The sequence below is a fragment of the Lontra canadensis genome, unplaced genomic scaffold (assembly GCF_010015895.1).
Source record: "Lontra canadensis isolate GAN:19392208 unplaced genomic scaffold, GSC_riverotter_1.0 scaffold42, whole genome shotgun sequence".
Taxonomy (NCBI): Eukaryota; Metazoa; Chordata; class Mammalia; order Carnivora; family Mustelidae; genus Lontra; species Lontra canadensis.
The window spans coordinates 5,073,834-5,092,124 of NW_022631036.1; the positions used below are offsets into that span (position 1 = coordinate 5,073,834).

Genomic DNA, 18,291 nt, shown 5'->3' on the forward strand with positions numbered 1-18,291 from the left:
ATTCTTTCTTTAGGTTTATTAATATTAATACATTCAGTCACATTATAGTCAATTCCCAGAGATGTGTTAACAATTTGCCTTCATTATGCTGACTTTGCACATCTCTATTCTGAATAGCTGTGGTTAATTAATTATAATTGCATTCCCCAAGGACAGTCTTAATTCCTATATTTCTAATTTCTTTAGAATAGGTGTGCCTTATTATATTTTATTAGAATCCTAAAACTCTGATGAAACTTTGAGTACAGCTTATCCTTTCTTCTGCAGTTTCTCACACTAGGCTAGAGAAGTTGAGTGACTAAGCTCAGGCCCCTTAGACTTTGGGGACAGGGACTAGATTACTAGGTGGCTCCCAAACTGCTAACTTTGTACTCCTTTCTACTCCTCTGTGTTTTTGAAACATTTGTGCCAGTTTCTCTCTGTTTTAGGAATTATACACTTTTCAGCCTGGTGGCCAGAACATGATCTTACTTGATCATTACTTTGATCACATTTTATTATTGGTACTCATTATAGGCATGGCCCATCCAACTTAAATTGGGGTCCATGGAACAAGTGTATCAACATCACCTGGGAACTTGTTACAAATACAAATTCTTGGGCCCCAACCCAGATTTACTGAATCAGAAACTCTAGCAGTGGGGCACAGCAATATATATTTTATTTTATATTTTATTTTATTTTATTAAATATTTTATTTCTTTATTTGCCAGAAAGAGAGAGAGAGAGAGGACGCACACAAGTAGGGGCAGCAGCAGGCAGAGGGAGAAGCAGGGTCCCTGCTGATCAAGAAGCCCGATGCGGGACTTGATCGTGAACTGAAGGCAGATGCTTAACTGACTGAGCCACCCAGCTGTCTCAGCACTATGTATTTTAATAAGTCTTTGAATGATTCTGATGCATGTTAAAGTTGAAGGTCATTCATTTAGTGGATTTATATAGTGATGCATTTGAGAATATCCCCAGAGATGCTCATAGATGTTACCAGAATATCCCTTGACTCCAGGTGAATGTGGGTCCTAGATATTTACTTACCTTCTAAGAGTCACAGCATAGTCACTGGCTGCATTGTTTTATTTCCACAGACAGGCTGTTCTCCAGCAGTCGGGGACAGTCCTTCCACTGTTGGAGACCAGCACTTTCACAGAGGTTCTCCCGCTGACTACACTCATCGGTCCTTTGGAGGCAGTTCTCTTCCAGAACATGGTTAATGCAGGATGACGCTTAATAGATTGTTTCAGACTTACTTCCTTGGACATTCCAGAATGTAGTGGTTCATTAGAGGCTGTAAAGAAAGATAAATTTAGGTTCTAGTTTTTACTTTGCCTCTTAAAAGGTTTATATGAGGATTAAATTACATAATGTGTGTAGGATGTTTCAGCATAATGCCTAGCAAGTGTTAGGCACCAATGTAGATGCTAATGTCATTACTGCCGATATTACTAATACTACACAGAGAGCATATTGCTCCCTGAAACTACTGCTGTGTTTGACACCTATGCCTTCTTTTCCAGCTGAAACACAGAGATTTTTTTTTTTCTTGTGGTCCCCAGTGATGTCACCTCAAGAACCTATTCTCTGGTACATTTATTATGATCTCAATAAAAACATCAACAGGTTTTTTTTTTTTAATAGGCAGGTTTATTCTAAAATGTGTACAGATATAAATAAGAATGCAAAAATAGCTAAACATTTCTAAAAAAGAAAGTGAACTTGGGAAGATTTACCCTACCACTTTTTAAAACCATGTAATTAGTAATGATTAAATACCATACAAATACCACGTAAAAATAATAAATAAAATAACATGGTATTGTTGCATGAATAGACAGACTGATAAGCAGATTTTAAAATGCTGGAGAAGAACCTTATATACTAACAATGGAAAATAAAGGCAGTATTTCATACCATTAGAGGAAAGTTCTATTATTTCATGAGTAGTTTTGACACAAAATGCTATCTTTCTAAAACAAAATACATTTGAATCTTTACCTCAAATTTCACACTATCGGATTAAAGATAGACCATCCATTCAGTGGAACTCTGGGCATCTGTGAAAGAAATAAGAAAGATCTCCGTATATTACAACAGAATGATCTCTGTGGTTGAGATCTAGCTATCAATCAATCTATCATCTCTCTGAATTTATTTATGTCTATACAAGTTTTTTGATATTTTTAGAAAAAAAATAACATAAAAACTAATGAAGATTGTTACCTTTAGGAAATGGAAGAGAACAGGATTGAAAGGGTAGAGATTAAGCTATATATCTTTGAATTATCTTATTTTAAAATTCTTATTTATTTAATTTAACTATAATTAATGCAGAGTGTTGTATTAATTTTAGGTCTACAATACAATACAATAATTTAAAAATTCTATACATTACTCAGTGCTCATCATGATAAGTATACTCTTAATCCCCTTCACCTATTTCACTCAACCCCCCCCCATCCACCTCCCCTCTTGTAATCACAGTTTGTTCTCTATACTCAAGAGTCTATTTATTTTGGTTTGTCTCTTTTTTCCTTTGTTCATTTGTTTTGTTTCTTAAATTCCACAAATGAGTGAAATCATATGGTATTTGTCTTTCTCTGACTGACTTACTTCACTTAGTATTCTATCCTCTAGACCTATCCATGTAGTTGCAAATGGTAAGATCTCATTGCTTTTTATGACTGAATAATAGGCTAATATATATTCTAATATATGTTCTATGTGTGATGTTGACAGTGAAGGAAACCATCAATGATTTCCTTCCAAAATGGCAAACCACTGAATGGGATATTTATTTGCAAATGAGCTATTAAGTAAGGGGATAATATCCAAAATATATAAAGAACTTATACAACTCAATAACAAAATAATAATCTAATTAAAAATGGAAAGAACACATGAATAGATATTTTTCCAAATAAGATATGCAGATGGCCACAGACACATAAAAAGCAGCTCAACATCACTAATCATCAAGGAAATGCAAATCAAAACCACAATGAGTAATTTTATATATTTTTTGAGTTATAGTTTTGATATTAAAACCATGCATATTTACATAACTCCAAACAAAATAAGTTATTTTTAAATTCCTAAAATTTGAATACAAATGGAAGCAAACTAACCCAAGTCCATACCAAGCTGATAGAATCAGCCCACAAGAATTATATCAAGTGATTTTAAAATTTGGTCCTTTGGTTATATCTTAATGGGATATATCCTAAATGGAGGCAGGGAGGGAGAACTGAAAAACAGACTAAGCTGCATTTGGTAGTTGTTCTTTTAGTAATAATACTATTGTTATTTTTTTTAAAAATTGCTTTGAATCTACTTAATATATATACTAAATATTAAATATATCTTAGTTATAGTATGCTGAATAATAGCTCCTAAGGATATCCATGTCCTAATTTCTGGAACCTGTCAATGTCACTTTATATGGGAAAGGGAACTTTGCAGATGTCATTAAGTTAAGGGTCTTGAGATGGGAGATTACCCTGGGTTATCTGGATGGGCTCCATATGATCCTAAGAGTCCTTAAAAGAAAGAAGCAGTAAGTCAGTAAAAAAGAAAAAAATGTATCCTGCTGGCTTTGAAGATGGAGGAAGGTAGCCTCTATTTAAATGACATAGGCAGTTTCAGGAAGCTGGACAAAGCAAAAAGCAAAGCAAACAAAACGAACACAGAAACACCAGATTCTCCTCTGGGAACTTCAGAAAAATTCAGCTTTGAGAACTCATTTTTTTTTTTCCTCCTAGTGGTGTAAGATAATAAATTTGTGTGTTTTTTAGCCTCCAAGTTTATACCATTTTGTAATAGCAGCGATAGGAAACGAATACAGTAGGCTAAAGAACATAATTAAAGATATATGTAAGTATACACTCAGACATTTAAATGAAAACTGGGGTTTTAATTTTAGTTGGCAATGTCCATATGAACTCATAATTTGTTTTTCATTTTTAAAGTGTATGCAGTTCCTAGATCAATCTAATGAAAAGTTCTAGAAATAATGTAACAAGCACCTGGATTTTTATCTCTAAATAGGGTTTTCCAGTAAATGGGACCAGTTCTCCTTGGAAAAATGGTCAATTTCTGTCCTGGGGCAGGGAATATGTAAAGTGAGCTTTAGGTTTTTATTCCAGCCATTAAAAAAGAAAGAAAGAAAGAAAGAAAACAATCAAAGAGGACTGAGGTCACTTCCAAAGAACACACTCAACCGGAAAGGGCTTCGACTGGTCAAATAAGAAATAATATGAATCTTGGGGTGATTGTATTAATGTCAAAGGAAAAAAAAAACTTTGAGTATATAATAATAACATGCTAAAACAAATTAACAACAAAATGAAACAACTAAACCAACGAAAACTTAATGAACATATTTAGAATTTGCTAAGACATATGCATTTTTTTAAATTGATAATAGTTGAGAATTTATCTTGCTTTTCTGTACAAACTGTATTTCAAAGTAAACAAATACTTGTTGAAGACACTGTCTTCTTTAGAGATGAATTTCAGTATATACATGCTAAAAAAGTTACAGAGTTTAAATTTGCAACCCCCTCAAAAAATAATGATGTACGCAGGAGTCATTTATGATGACTGAAATCATTAGGTGAAATATGTTGAGGAAATTTAAAGTGGATGGCTCAGTATGACATCATCTGGATCCTCTGATCAGTCTTAGCCTAAACAAAAATAGGACAACCAGATATTGTATACTGCTTGATGAGAAGCACTAGGAAGTACACAGTGCCACACATTAGTTATTCTTGCTCCATTTCCAAATAAATTACAAATGAACCTATATATAAGGAAGCTTCTAGAACTAACTAGCAATCTCTAGAAAACGTAGGGTTAGAGAACAATGCTAATTGACACCAGGATGCAGTCACCTAAATACAGAATGTAGGAAAATGTACAGGACAGATCTTCTAGTAGACGATATGGGGTGGAGGGAGAGGAGGAAATGTTACAGATTGAGATACCTAAAGGTCATGTCATTCTTATGCAGTGGATAGACTTTTTTCAGACTCTGACTGAAAAAATACATATTTAATACGACGTTATACGACGTTTTGAGTCAGTCAAGGAATACTGAGTACAACCTGGTTATTTTGTATTCTTTTAAGGAGTTTTTGTTAAAATTACAAGGTGTAATAAATGGTATTACAGTTACATTTTTTAATGTGTTCCCTGATAAGAGATAATATGATGTTTTTACAAAGGATATGAACCAAGGTCTGGAATTTGCTCAGACACTTTAAAAAAAAAATATTAGTGATTTTTTTTTTTTTAATTGAGAGGAAGGATAGGAGAAACTAAATGGCAGCTATTGCTTGTGGAAGCTGCATGATGGGTACATACTAATTAAGTCATTCTCTTTACTATATTGAAGGTTTAAAATTTTCCAGGATATGATGATAAACATAAAAAGTAATATTGGATTCATTCTAGCACACAGGTGACCAGATCTTAGCCTGCAGAGTCTTGTAACTCAGAGCTTGGCAATCAGAGTTTTAGCCTGGAAGACATTTTAAAGCAGATAATATTTAGAACATTTTTTTAATTGTGATATAATTGACATATAACATTGTGTATACTTAAGACATAGAGCATGTTGATTTCACACATTTATATATTGTAATATGATTTCATCCACAGTGTTAGCCAACACCTTTATCACATCACATGATTATCATTTTTTTGTGGTGAGAATACTAAAGATCTAGTTTCTTAGCAACCCTGAAGTATACAATATGGTATTATTGACTGCAATCACTATTCTGTGTATTAGATCTGTGAACTTATTTATGGTCTAGTTGCAGGTTTGTACCCTTTACTAATATCTTCCCAGTTCTTCTACCTTCAGTCTGGTGACCACTGTCTGTTTCCGTGAGTTTGTTTTTTAGATTCTTCGTGTTAGTGATACCATAAAGTTTTTGTCTTTCTTTCCTTGTCTAGTCTATCTCACTTAGCTTAATGCCCTCAAGGTTCATCTGTGATGTCCCAAATGGCAGGATTCCCTTCTTTCTCTGGCTGAATAACACACACACACACACAGACACAGGTGCTCTTCTGTTGATAAACACTTGGGTTTCCCTATCTTGGCTTTGGTGAGTAATGCTTCAGTAAACATGGGAGTGCAGAAATATTTTTTGATATCCTGTTTAGAAAATGTTATTTTTAATCTCAGTAAAAATCATAACTTTAAACATGATAACTTCCTATTACATTTATACAATGAATTATACGGTATTTAGTAAGTCATACACAAGAATTGATGTGTTTTTTTTTTTTTTGGTAGCTAGATGGGTGAATGTCTGAAAATATCTTTTAAAAAGAAAATAGGATTTTTCCTATTTGATTTCCTATTTGATTTCCTTGCTTTATTTATTATTTTTGAATTAACATATAATGTATTGTTTCAGAGGTATAAGTTTGTGATTCATTGTCATAAAGGTTGGTAGTTACTTTTAGGGAGAAGGAGATTGGGATTGGGAAGGGGCATGTGAAGAGCTTTCTAGAGTGCCTGACAAAGGTTATTTTTTGCCTATCTTATATGAATTCATTAAACTGTTATTTTATGCAAATAAATAAATAAATAATAAAGGGATGCCTAAGTGGGTCAGTCGATTAAGCCTCTGCTTTCGGCTCAGGTCATGATCCCAGGGTCCTGGGATCAAGTCCCACATGGGGCTCCTTGCTAAGTGGGGAGCCTGCTTCTCGCTCTGCCTGCCACTGCCCTTTTTGTACTCTTACTCTCTGACAAAAAGAATCTTTAAAAAAATAAAAAGGAATTAGGATTTTGGACTTAGAAATAGTTATTCTCTAGTCCTTTTTAAATAGCAGGAAGAGCTTTCTGGTAAAGCATATCTAGGGTCAAGATAAACCATTTCATCTGAATTTAAAAAGAGAGAGAGAGTGTGTGTGTTTGACTGTCTGTCTGTCTCTGTGTGTATTCTGGAGGTATCTAAAAGTTAAACTTAGAAAATGCAACAAAAATACTAGAGGAAACGGATTTTTTTCCTAAATCTCATGTAGGTTAAACATTGATAACATTAAAGCCTGAAGCCCTAAATAAGAGACTATAATATTTGAGTACACTAAATAATGAAAATGATGATGGTAATAATAAGCAAAGTAAGTTTGGGGGAAAATCCTAAATTAAATTAAAGGCAAATGTCAATTTATATCCAGAAAAAAAGTAACGTTTCAACAAAAGAAAGCACAACATATTTAAGGAAAAGTACTACAAATGAAGACAAGCATGGTCAAAGAATGTGAATATGCAAAAAAAAAAAAAAAAGGAAAAGAAAGACAAATGTCCCTTAAACAGATGAAAATTAGCTTACTCTGACATTTATATAAAAAGGTTGATGAAAATTGAAAAGAAAGACTTGAATCTGTTGACAAAGATAAAATGCAGTTGATAATGCAGTATCTGCACTATGTAAGGGAGTGAACAGTCTCCTATATTGCTGGTAAGAGCATAAATTATTAAATTTGTGGCCAATTTGGAAGTATAATTAAAAATAATACACCTAGATTTTGACAGTTACCTCATTTCAGTGCATTCATCTACAGAAAAACACATGTGTTTCTGATGTTACATATTACATATATATGTCTATCAAGAATTTACACTGCCACATTTTTGTAGTAGTAAAAATATGGAAACAACTTTAGTGTGGAATAGTAGAGACCTAGATAAATAAATCCACAACACCAAACAAGTATACAATGAAATACTATGCAGTTATTAAAAAGAATAAGATCCTCCTATATGTTTTGATTTCAAACAGTCCCAAGATATATTGTTAAATGGGTTGTGGGGAGGAGGATGGTCGGATGAGTGGAAAAACAGTGCTAGCATTCGTTTGAAAAATTCATGAAATAGCCCTGAAAGACAAAACTAAAACAATATGTACTGCATCTTAAGCAGGAGAGCTGTGAGGCATAGGATGCAGGAAAGAGTATTTATTTTTAACTGTATCTGTTTCTTGTTTCTTTTGAATTGTGTACATATGCATATATTGACTATATTGTAACTTAAAAACGGGTATTATCCCTAAGGGGATGGCTGGGGATTAGAAAAAGAAAAAAAAAAGTATTACTTCTAATATGGCCTCATTCAGTAAGCTCACTACCTAGTACATTCTTTAGATGATTGGACCAAAATTTGGGGCCCAGTTTGAGATTTCACTGGGGATTCAGGATGCTTGGCAAGTGAGTCTGTCACTAGGCTCCTGTCAATTTGTGAGGGAAAGTGGTCTCTGTGAGTACACAGAGGACCTCTAGGGGGCAGTGTTTCCTAACACGCCTGCCAGGCTTACAGTGTCAGTTCTGGCCTGATGAAACAAAATATCCTCCAAGAGTCATATTTTCATTATTACTACTATTATTTTGCATATTAAATTCACTCCCTGTTATTGTAGCTACTTCCCTGGTTTTCCATGTTCATTCTTCCAGCTATGTAGATTTTAAACCTGAGCTGGTTTTCTTTCCCTTCTCTTTTACCACCTTTTATAGCTTTGAGTGTTCTTCTCCATCTCTGCTGTCCCCCTTGCTAGCTACTGCCTGCAATCCCCCTGCTTCTTTTTCGTCCTCTTCACTTCATCTTTGGGCCAGTCCTGGGCAACTTCTCACTTTTTCACACAGCAGCAGGACAAATACAGAGAAATTACTTAGGTTGAGGATTACAGTTATCAGTGTTTCCAAGAAAACTGGGGTGATAAGATTGTCGGCATGCTCAGGGCTATCTAATTCTTGGTGCCAAAACATTTAAGAATGGTGCATGAGCAGTTCAGCCTTCTTAAGCTTTGAATTCATCTTTGTCCGGTTCCCACTGTGTTTCTTGCTCCTCTCATTCGCGTTGAAGAAACATGTCATTGTTCTGGAAGATTAGGTCCAAGTAGTCTATATACTTTGCCATAATTGACAACACTTAATTTCCACAAATTAATATTAATCCTGTTTTCTGAAGTTAAATAGATTTCTTCTCTGGAATCCCTCTCTGATCAGTATTGCCCAATCAAATGCACAGGAATTAGTTTTTGAGTATAATGTGTTTTTTAATTGTTCATAATTTTTCACCCCACATGTATTTATGGAGCATCTACTAGCTAGTCAAAGCAAGGTGATAAAGATGGTCTCACTGTGCAAATAGTTATCTAAGTCTAGCTTCCTTGAACAATATAAATCCATCTTGTTCATTGTGTGTCCTCATTGCATATCATTTTCACTATTTTTCTTCTATCATAGTGTCTTAGTTCAGGTTCCCTAAAAGGAATTCCTGAGGTGAGGTTTGGTGTGTAAGTGCTTTGTTAAGAAAGTGGTGATAGGAGAGAAGGGTAAACAAAGGTGGGGAAGAGAAGGAAGCAACATCAGCCATGATGTTGGGCAAAGGCAATTTAGTGGGTGTCTTCACCCTAACCCAGAAGGGGAGCTCTGCATGTAAGTTTTAACTCCATTTTCCTGGCCCTTGTGGCTTCCAGTCTGACTGTGTACCCTGCACACAGTGATCTAAACCTGGTAAATATTTGTTAGATAAATGAAAGGAAAATAGACCTGCTAGAGAATATCAAGGAGCTTAGACTCTAAACAGAGGTTAGGATAAGGAGGAGCGTGATCAAAACTGTGAGAGGAGTACAAATAAATAGTGGGTTCCAAGGAAGAATAGGTGTCTTTTCTTACCTATCATTTTTCTAATATAATGATAATATTTTTAAAAAGCTCTTAAGGTATACTTACCGGCCTCTCAGATACAGTGTAGAATCCAGAATGAAAACTAGGATATGTAAACTGGACTTTGCCTCAGGGCCTCCAAATTAAAGGACACAAATCTTTTAATTATTTGAAGGAATAGAGATTATTTTTCAAATGTTTACATTATGTGGACCTCCTTTCAGCACATGTACTCCTTTAATTGAGCTTAACCTGCAGCTAGCAATAGGGTAATGTCAATAATACCCTCCTGGGAACTACACTGTCCATCCTAAAATTGCTAGGATCCTGTGGCCAAGTTGCTAGGTGCGGCTCTGCGGGAGTCTCCCCTGCTCTCCACACGTGGAAGAGGATTTCACAGTGTATCCTGCTTCCGTGCCAATGCTTGTCCTGTTATCTCCGCCTGGAATGAGCTTCTACTGTTCTTAATTTGGTTCTTTCTTACTCATTGTGCAAGGCCTAATCTCAGATGTCTTCTTAGCTATGACACCAAAAGCACAGGCAAGAACAACAACAACAAAACAGATAAATGGGACAACATCAAAATTAGAAACATCTGTGTTGCAAATAAGATCAAGAAAGTGAAATAATCACACACACAGTGGGAGAAAATTTTTACAAATCGTATGCCTGATAAGGAACTTGTATACAGAGTATATAAATAACTCTGCTAGGGTCACCTGGGGGCTCAGTCAGTTAAGCGTCTGACTCTTGGTTTTGGCTCAGGTCATGATCCCACGTGGGGCTCGATCCCAGGACCCTGAGATCAAGAGTACACCACTAAGCTGACTGTGCCACCTAGCCACGCTGACACAGATGTTCTTAAAGCATTACTTATCACATCCCCAAAATGGAACACCCCAAATTTCCTTAACAGATGACTGTTTAAAGAAAACACGGTATATCCGTACAATGGAAGGTTATTCAGCAATAAAATAGGAATAAAATACTACATGCCACAACAGGATGAACCTTAAAAACGCTGTGGGAAGTAGAGAACTCAGTCACAAAAGACCACATAGTGTATACTTCCATTTATACGCAATAGCAAATCCATAGAGACTGAAGGCAAATTAGTGGGGTGCTCAGGGATGGTGGGATGGGAGTGGAAGGCGGTGGTGCAGGGGAAGAAGACGATTGTCAGCCAGTGGCTATTGGGTTTCTTTTAGAGGGACAAAAATGTTCTAAAATTTGATTTTGGTGATGGTTACACAGCCAAGCAAATATATTAAACATTGAATTGTAACTTTTAAATGAATGGATGGTATACTATGTGAATTATACCGCAATAACACTTAATACAGCTCTAAACAAAACAGACAAAGAAACAAAAACCCCTGAATTAAAGGTATCCTCTAGAAAAAGATTTCCTCAGGGGCGCCTGGCTAGCTTGGTCAGTGGAGCATGGGACTCTTGATCTCAGGGTTGTGGGTTCAAGCCTCACATTGGGTGTAGAGATTACTTAAAATATAGTTATAATATGTAAATATATATTATAAATAAATATATAATAATAAAATAAATAAAATTAAATAAGTCAAATACAATTAAAGCAAGTAATATATTATAAAATATATACATAAATATATAATATATAATATAATTACTTGAAATCTTAAAAAAAAAAAAAAGATTTCCTGAAACCTCAATTTGAGTTCATTACCCTTTTTTGCGTTGCTGGAGCATATATTTATGTTAATAGTCATATTGCATTAAAATTCCTCATATGGCTGGCTTTATCACTAAACTAAATTCCTTAGAAATGAATTCTCTTCTTCTTCCTCTTCCTCCCCTCCTTCTCTTCCTTCTACTATTGTTATGTTGCCAGTGTCTAGCATAGTTTTTCATGTATAGGAAGCAAACAACTGAGCTTAACTGTATTATTTCTTACATTCTTTTGAGGCTATTTCATAATGTTAACACTAAATTTAAAATACTTGTAGGCAGGAAGAATCCCTAAATGTTAGAAAATGCTATCTGCAGTACTCTTTTTTTTTTCCTTTTTTTTTTTTTTTTTTAATTAATGGGTAAACGTTTTGCCTTGAAATTATGGATGATAAAGACAAATCATAAGAGCATATAATCAATATTTGCATACAAAAGCACAGCATATACTGGGCCATTAAGATGACTTTATGAAGGACAAATCAGATCAGACTCATTTTTATTTTCTTCTCATAATACACACCTTATAAATTTAAAAAACCTTATGATTATTTTATCTTTTGTTAAAGAACCATTAAGCTTTTCAAACTCTGTTAATTTGCTCTGACTTTTCCTTGTTTCAGTGCACTTCAATGAAAGAAACAGGTTGAACCACCAAAACTCTGCTACTCTAATATTATTATATGATTTTACTAAAAACTTCATTGTCATTCAAGTTTCATTAATAACACCAGAATATTATTTGATGGGGTATTTGAAGACAGCTTTAAGTAACAATTATTAATTGGTTTTATATTCAAAATTCTGTTTGGAAAAAACAAAAATCCTTTACCTCAGTGATTTTCAAGATTTGTTTCTTTTTTTTTTTTTTAAAGATTTTATTTATTTATTTGACAGACAGAGATCACAAGTAGGCAGAGAGGCAGGCAGAGAGAGAGGGGGAAGCAGGCTCCCACAGACACAGGGCTTGATCCCAGAACCCTGGGATCATGACCTGAGCAGAAGGCAGTGGCTTAACCCACTGAGCCACCCAGGCGCCCCTGAACTGAATTGTTTCTTAGCCAAAATCTTTTCAAAATCCAGTTTATAAATCATGTAAGAACAGAGATGCTCTGCTAATTAAAAGTTGAAAAAGAGGGTCAAGAGACCCAGCCTCTAGCCACAGTTGTCCCCCAGGGCACCTCCAAAGATTGCTTATGGCTCCTTAGAGTAAAAATCACTGCCTTAGTTAGGTGGAAAGTAGGTCTAGGCATCTCCCTGCACCTGGGGAATTATATTTTTTATAGTAACCAATTACCTTGAACTAAGCCAAGTTAATGGCATTTTGCTAACTGATTAGCAAACACTGGACCCCATGTCATATGTGTATTGTTTTATATAGACTTTTTAATCGAAAGATGTTAATAGGTAACTCTATGATAACACACTGGGGTGATGGAAACAGCTGTGAAATGGGTTGCATGTAATGTGTTACTAGCAATATTTAAAATGCCAACTTTTGCAAATGGTTCACTTGAAAAAAAAATTCAAAGTTATTTCTATTAAAGTTATTTTTATTCCTTTTGCTTTCCTTCACTGAAAGCCCTAATTGGAGGACAGAGAAAGAAGCAGAGTAACAGCTGTCATGGGAATTGCTTATAAGCCAAATATGATTTTGGGAGTGGGGAAGGGAGCGAACAGTGTCCATCCACTTCTTCATCTCCATCCCAATATCTCTGTCTCTCTTTCTCTCTCTTTTCTCTTCTGGATCACATATTTGGTTATCTGTATAGGTCTGCCATTCACCCACAATGGAATCTTCAACAAGACTTAGCTTTCACTGTAGTTTTCTTGTCTAAGCAATTTTTAATCGTGTCACCTTCCTCCTGGGGCTGTGTGAGAGCTATATCCTACAGTCCATGGAAAGCACCTAGCACAGTGTATGGCTTGTAGTTAGGGTTCATTGACTAGTAATGGTTCATCTTCTACTAAACCATTTCCTTTCTTTTTTTCCTCCCTTACTTCCTTAAATTTCACTTTAACGTTTCTTATATTTCTTATATACTTTATACTTATTGAAGAAAAAAATGTGAGGCATTTTTGTTTGACTTTTCCAAGTTTTGGTTTGGGTGGGTTTTAATTTGTAAAGAGAAAAACACACAATCGTGTGCATAATTTATAAGAGAAGAACAAAGCATCGTTACTCATGAATGTCTACATTATAAAAACTGGAGAGCACAAAATAGCAAAATATCAACACAAATTAACCAACAGTGATTTTCAGTATACTGTGACTCTCAGTAAGTGTGAGGTCCTAGATTAAACAGTGTTTGTAGGAGTCTGTCACTCTTAATGGGGAAAGAAAATTACTTCAGAAATTCAAGGGAAAATAATGAACAAATACTTGCTTGGGGGGGTAGTTCTCTATAAGTAAAATTTTACTAATAGTTATGTTATTTATAACTTCAATTTTTTTTTCATTTTAACAACTTTTATTTTACTTTATTCCTGCATCTCCTCGATTGTTTCTTCCTTATGTTTGCCCTTTCCCTTTCCTTCTTGAGGAGATTTGGGTTTTACAATTCAAGGATCTTTTTGTGGTCTTTGTCCAGTTTTAGTCTAGGGATACCCCCCACCCCCCGCCTTGCTAGAGTGAATGCCCACATAGTCAGGGGTGCCATCCTCCTGTTCTCGCTCTCTTTGTTCCATGTAGAGGACAGTTTCTTCCTATGAACCTGGATGACCTTACCAATTTGCTGACCTTTGTAGTGTCCTCACATAACCTGTACTTCAGCCTCCTTTGGGATGGGCGTGAATCAAATGTTTCCTCTCTCTCCACTGTTTGTAAAGAGGGGAAGACATACTCTTACTGCACATGTGGGAAGGTGCATTGAAATGCCTTTTATAGTTCTTGTTTCCATCAGAAGTCCCAAAGGGACTGAGCTTCATTTTGACTGCTCGCACTTTAGCGATGGTGGCAAAAGGGAAGAGCAATTTTGATAAGTTGTAAAGAATTATCTTCTAACATTAGTGGTGTTGTTCCTTATAGAGGGGGACAGTAATGGTGTCTTCAGCCTCTGTGATTTATCCAGAATCAGGAGGTTGTGGAGCCAGTCATGGGGCTGGGATGGGAATTCTGACTTTATCATTCCTGCTGCTACCTGGTGCCTGTGTACAGGGCGGTGCTCCCAGGGTCTTTTCAAATTGCAGGCTCTGTATTTTACCAGGTTCTCCAGGTACTCATTTCTCATCCTTTTCTTAGATGAACTCTTCCCAAAATACCTAGAACCACATTCCTGACTTTTAAATTTCATCCATTATTTTCTTTTATAATGACACAAGTTTTTTGATCGTGAGCTCACAGACTTGTTCACACAATTTCCTGTGCTTTTGTAGGTATTTTCTTTTCAAAATTGGTGGTGAGGAGGCAGGAGAGGACAGAATTACATTGGTTATTTCTAAGTGCATTTAAAAGATTAAAAATAAAAGGAAGGAAGGAATTCAGAGGTGATGTCTTTGCTGCTATTGGTGGAGTGAGGATTGAAGGAGGGGCAGAGCCAAACCTTTGGGGGGAAGGGAGGTTAGTCTTGTCCATATTGAGATTTGGAACCATTTTAAGTTCCTCTCTCAGATAGTGAGGATATCCAAACTTGGACTGGCTCCTGTCAGAGATATGCCTTCACTTCTAAAGTGAGGAATCCCACACAGGAAAGAAAATGGCCAAGTATGACAGAAGAGGAGGAATCACCTCCTCTTTATCTCAGAAAAGCTTTAATCCTCTAAGTATAGATTTTCTCCACACGATTATGGTAGCCGAAGTTACTTGAGTAAACAAACCTCCATGGTTTTGAAAATCAAATCAAGTAACGTATCTTCCCTAGGTATCTCTTATTATTTTGAGTGTACATTCTCACACACACTACTCACATACCCACATATATGCAATCTTTCCCACAGATAATTAGATATATGCTAATTTACTAATTTGTCATTTTAAATATGTATATAATTTGTAGTTTTCTTGCTGTGATCATCATCCCTCCTGTAAAATATCTAAGTAGTTTGGTGTTTTTCCATCACTAGGTTTTGTCCTAAAAACACTGTCAAAAAACTTCATCAGATCTCACTTCTCATCCTGGCCCATCTTGTCATTTGAGTGACACATAAAAGAAGAATAGATATAAAATAGTATCATAATTCCCTTTCCCCATTAACATTAATCTATATGCTTTGAATATATTTGATTTTTTTTTTTGGTACTTTCTGGGCTTGTTAAATTATAGCAACTAAAGCTCCTTTCTCTTTGGTTTCCTAAATGGCATATGCCCGTATTACCAACATGAATATTAATGCTTCTCTGCTCAGTTATGTCTCTTTAACGTGACTGGTGTTCTCTAGTTTATGTAACCACTTAGTCTGTTCTATTAGGCAAAATCAGGATTGCATATACATGTGATAGAAAATTCTCATCCTCTGGCAAGAGAGTAGAAAAAAAAATTGCACTGCCTTTTTTTAGAGCACGAATAACCTCAGAATAGTGTTTAAGTGTCTAATATTGCTTAATGGAAAAATCCATGGTACGGTTCAAACTAAATGAAATAATGATGTAACTTAGGGTGCTCCTTCAAACAGCATCTTAAGTAGATACTTATGTACTTCTGAGTTCGACCCCACAGCAGCCATGCAGCCTCAGAGCTTGCTAGGGAATTTCATATTCTTTTAATGGAGATGGCCCCATGCTGGGCTTTTACGTTTCCAACTGTGGCAGTAATAGTTAGTAATCAAGTCATAATGTAATAATCACAACTACAGGGAAATGCTAGTTGATGTAATAGGTTGCAAGGGGAAAAAATATTGTTGTTTTTCCAGACCTTATTCCATCTTTTTGTTGTTTTTTGAAAGAATCTAGGCTTATAGGTAAAAACAGCCCCTCAAAATGCTTACACAAACAAGGCTCTATCAATTGGACAATCCTGGTGATTTTTTTTTTCATCTATGTACCCATGAAAATTCACATATTTGGGAATTTTATGTTGAAATCTGAAAAGTGTCCTCTGAGCAAGATCCAGAGCCTTCCTAATTCTCAAGTCCCTCACATATTTAACTGGTATTTTAATGAAACAGACATCAATAAAGTATTTATATTCTGTATCTTGCAGTTATCTGACTTCTTCCAAAAACTGCTTCGATATTCATAAAAAAATGCTCCTTGCTGCTTACAGGTATTACTAATGCTTCTTGTATTCTGGACCCCAAAATTATCTCCATGAAGGTACAAAGTCCTCTAACTTATAAATGTTCTTTATACATTCATTCTGTAAAAACTACGTGGTCTATTCTGTTCATTTTTTGGATAAGTAAACTGGCCCCTGGGAAGTTAACTATCTCTGTGTTCTTTACTTGCAGGGTGATACTAGTGAGTATGGTTAATGATGATAATAGATCATTTCAAATGGCCTATAGCTTCTCTCCTACAAGAACAAATATATGACATAACCTAGGTGGAGAAAATGTTCCTCTAAGAGTCCATGAAATCCAACTATATGTAGTTCTAGGCACTAGAAATTTTTAAGTTGAGATTTGAATAATTAACCAGATTAGAATGGGAGTGTCAGGGAAGGGTAGGAGCAGAAGCTTAGCCCCTAAGGCAGAAGAAGGTGCTTGTTCAAAAGTCAGTGGGTAAAAGCGTGGCACCTTCTGAGAACCAAAAGTTGGTCACTATAGAAGGGGACATTGCAGTGTCAGAGCCTGAAGAGCAAATCATGAAGAGCTTGGGGAAATCCTTTTTAAGGACTTTGGTCTTCACTCCAGCCCTCACTGAAATATTTTAATGAAGATATTGACAGAAGCCGACTTTAATTTTTGAAAGATTATTCTAGCTCCATGCTGAAGAATGATTAAGCATGGCGATACAGGGGACTGTGGTGAGATGGAAGGAATGGAAACCAAGCAGGAGATTCTCCTAGGCCAGAGATGATGGTAACCTAGAATAGGGTAGTGGCTATAGAGATGAACAAATTTGAAGTATAACCTAGTAGTTTTAGCGATCAAGTAAGTGTACTGCTCAACATCAAATACACTTAGGGCTTCGGGTTTAAACACTGGGTGGATAGAGTACAAGTGAGATAGAGATCCCAGGTCTAACAAACATAGTGGAATTAAGAACAGGCTTATGAGTTCGGTAGGTGTGGGTTTGGGTTTCTGCTTTATCCCCAGCATTATTTGGGCTCGTTATTTAGTCTATGTGAACCCCACCAGTGTGCTCACCTTTAAAATGAGGATAATAGGGGGCACCTGGGTGGCTCAGTCACTTGAGCATTGGACTCGATTTTGGCTCAGATCATGACATCAGGGACGTGAGATTGGGCCCTGTGTCAGGCTCTGTGTCAGACCCACCTTGGTCTCATTACTCAGCGTGGAGTCTGCTTGAGATTCTCTCTCCCCTACTTGCTCTATATCAAATAAATAAGTAAAATGAGAATAACAGAAGTACTTCCTCCATGTGATTGCGAGGGTTATATGAGGTACTATATATGACAACCAGATCAGTGCTTAGCAATAGTGTTTGCTACTAATAGGGTTAGTTGCAATAATATCAGTAAAGGTTTTTAGAGGCTAAAGATTATGATTTCTGTATACTTTATGTGGAAGGTATTATGATTTGTGGCTTTCTCTTTAGAGGCTTGGAAACTTTATGATTAGAAGGTACTGAACTTCTGTGCTGTTAGGAACTTGGGCTCATTAGTTTTAGTCTGTATTAACATGGAAGGCCTCCAAAGTGAGGAAAATTTATACTGACACCACTGATCCTCACAGTAGCATTGTGATTTTTTTTTTTTTAAAGATTTATTTATTTATTTGACAGAGAGCTAGAGAGAGAGAGCTCAAGTAGGCAGATAAGTAGGCAGAGGAAAAGGGAGAAGCGGG

The 18,291-nt window shown here is 35.8% G+C and overlaps 1 protein-coding gene and 1 pseudogene across 3 annotated transcripts in view; one reads left to right on the top strand and one right to left on the bottom strand.

Moving 5' to 3' along the window:
* The window catches only part of MDGA2 (MAM domain containing glycosylphosphatidylinositol anchor 2), an 845,317-nt gene that overhangs the window by 374,581 nt on the left and 452,445 nt on the right, over positions 1–18,291 (top strand). The gene's annotated exons all lie outside the window — the stretch shown is intronic.
* On the bottom strand, positions 13,867–14,313 carry LOC116875587 (annotated as a pseudogene).